Consider the following 3,417-nt stretch of genomic DNA (forward strand, 5'->3'; position numbering starts at 1 on the left):
GGATACAAAGGGCCCACATTTTAAATTAAAAATGCATATATATATATATATATATATATATTTGAAATTAAAAAAAATCCAATTATTAGGTTTGTATCTCTGATATCAATCAACCCATGTGCGATGCGCGCCTATCGAACAGAATAGGAAATTCCTCCTCGCTTGTTTTCGGTCGGTATATTTTTTTGCGTCTATTACGGGGGACTTCCTTGTAATAGCTCAGAGCCCGACAAATTCACGATCCGAACATCGGTAACCCTATAAACCCAATACAATTCGATACTATTGAATAGCTTTATTGTAATTTCGAAGCAACATATGATGTAACCACACAGCGAAGCAACATATTGTCCTTTTTCTTATTTAATCAATATTTTATCCTTAGACTATTCTTAACTTGTCGTATATTCTAGAATTCTTATCAGATAACTTACGATGATTTGTGTCTAAATATCATCATAATACATATATGAATCAAATGAATAGGTGTGCCAGTTTATACAAATTGAAAAATGCAAGAAGGCAGGAAAGTATTGGATTGTTTTACCAACATTTTGCCCCTCATTCAGTCCAAAGATACCTTATCACGCTTCTATCGAATTAACGAGAGGCACTGCTATGGAAGTAGTGGGTCAAGCTAAATTTATTAACCATGTGTGCTACATCCTAACTACATTTGCGGCGAGCAGTAACGTCACGATTCAATTCAATTCGCTTCTAGAACTGCAAATCCAATAAATCTTAAAGCTCGCGTTCGCAAAAATACTAAGCGCATAGTACGAAACATGGCATAAGCATTGGTAATAAATATGTTACATAATGCAGAGCCTTGTTTGAGCCCTATGTCGTGTGCTGTCTAACTTTTGGAAAGTTATTACTTACACTAACACCTAACATTTAAAGCCAGTCTCTGTCTTTAGTCGGCAGCTCATGTCTGAGCGTCGTGGTCACCATCGAAGCATCTAGATAGTTCTAGAATCATCTAGTAAGTTATTTTAATTTCATGTTTGCTAGAGGACAATCATTTTTCACACAAATGAAATGTGGGAATCGCTGTTAGTATGTATATAGATAAGCCGAATAATAATTTAAAAGCATAAATATTTTATTAAATACACGACCACAGTCAAATCAGGGTAGAAATACAGGTACTTAGATCTACATTTCATTATTCGTTTAGTAGGATGCATTACGAGGATGACCCAGCACGTTACTTAAAAAAACCTAGCACAGAGCAAAGAGAGTTTGATGTGATGTGAGTTTGTGTTAAATATTTCAATTTCATAAAGTGTCAGTCATAAGTTACATGTGACGTCAACCTTACACATTTCTACCACTAGGTACTTGCTTACCCAAATGAAGTCTTAGTAAAAATATTGGAATTCGTATATTTTCTCAATTATATTAATTTTTAAAAAGGTTTGCCGACAACGAGCATAACAGTAAAACCTTTCATCTAAAAGAATAACTGTAACCATTGGTTGTACGCCTTTTCAGAGGCAAACGAGTGGCGAAGAGTTTATTGCCAGTTTTTCTCTTCCGTTCTACGCCCTTGATTTAGGACTGGCAGTAAATGTAAAATTCAAAGCATTTAGTATATACGAGTATTTCTTTTATGACGTTCATAAGTGTACATAGTATTACCTATATGAATAAACGATTTAATAATGAATTAAAAATCCTTAGTATTTCTAACAATAATAGGAACTGACATGAGCTAGACCTTTTCTCAGTTCACTCAACGGACAATTAAAAATGTCTGTTATTCTAACTATTGCATTTAATTTTTCCATACATTGCGGCATTGTGAGGTTAGTTTTAACTGAGTGATATAAATGATAAGTCATTGAACATTTTTGGATTTGATAGTTCTGCGATGGATCCTCTAATTTAAATTGTACCAGAGGTGGAAGGGTAAAATTTCAGTGGAGCATTTCTTAGCTAACTTATACCTCCTAGGGCCAGAAGTGTTAGAACCTCGGTCAAAAGACACGCTACCAACATAAATGGTTCGAAAGCTTAAATGTGAAAAATAGAACCGTGTCAACCTCCCCAATTGCCTAGATCTCACAACAGATGCTTTCCAAAACAAATGACGGGGACTTAAAACCATTCCACAGATAATAGAAGGGTCACGTAAGGCAATTTACTGGGTTTGGCCCGGGGACTTACCGCCTCACTTATTTAAATATATCAAGCATAATGTGACTTTTATCTACTACGTGGAATATATTTCAGTGGGCTTGACCTTTTATTTCCATATTTATTAACAATGTCGAAAAACTGAATAATAATAATGGTCGAATACGCGCAAACTACTAGAGTGTAATTGTATTAAAACTAAATAATTCTAATTGCACTCAACAAAAATACAGTTTCGTTGATATTTTTTTACGTTGGCCTGAAAATTTAATTAGTTACAATATGAATAAATAAATAATAGTTATTTTAAAATTTTAACAAACGAATGCATAATGAATTGGAATAAACCTAATACAGATCATATATTAATATGTTTTTAATAATCACAATAATAATATATATGTTACGTGTTCACATCGCTTGTCAGCTTTATGTACCTGAAAGGTTTCCTGGACCAGAATGTCAAGTAGTACTTTTACGCAAAAAATACCAAAAGTATGCGGTTAGTGAGTAAATTAGCATATGCAACGTAATGGAATATAAAAGCATTTCTCACGTTATCTGAACACGATGTGTAAGGAATGAAAAATGACGCTGTTTATTATATCCGTCAAGAAATTCATTTTATTTAAATATAAATTATTTACAAAATAGAACTTTCAAGATACCAATCTTGCGTTGAATTCATAGTTTTCTATCTCAACGTTGCAATTTATTACATCCGATTCCGGAAAATATTTTGTTCAAACATACATCATAGTGGTATTCTTTCAACAAAGCTAGCAATTTCTCGGTTTTAAAACCGATTATCAATGTGAAATGAGCTTTATAATAACTGCAATCAGAAGTTCGTTTAAAATGAATTAAGAAACAAGAGAGCTGAAATAATGTCAGTTGTATAGGAAATATTTAAATACGTAAAAATAAATTTGTTTTTTAATCTCATCTATACCTGTTAGAGAATGTTTAATTTCGGCAGTTTATGTGAATCACACTAATTGTTGTGGAATAAATAAATAAAAAAATCGTATCATCATGAGTACATCGAAAAAATTCAATAAACTAAATTATTTATTTGTGAAATGAAAAATACTTGTGTCAACTCCTAACCTAACTGTACACTTTTAATATTGGTCCTTCAATACGGATTTATCAACTATCACTATGGGCGTCTTTTTGAAAACGATTTTTTGCGGCTTCTCTCAGCGCTGTGATGAATGAAACACAACCAAACACATTTAAGTAATTTATTTACAATTAAAACTATAATTTTTA

This window comes from Pieris rapae, chromosome 4 (genome assembly GCF_905147795.1).
Source record: "Pieris rapae chromosome 4, ilPieRapa1.1, whole genome shotgun sequence".
NCBI classification, from domain to species: Eukaryota; Metazoa; Arthropoda; class Insecta; order Lepidoptera; family Pieridae; genus Pieris; species Pieris rapae.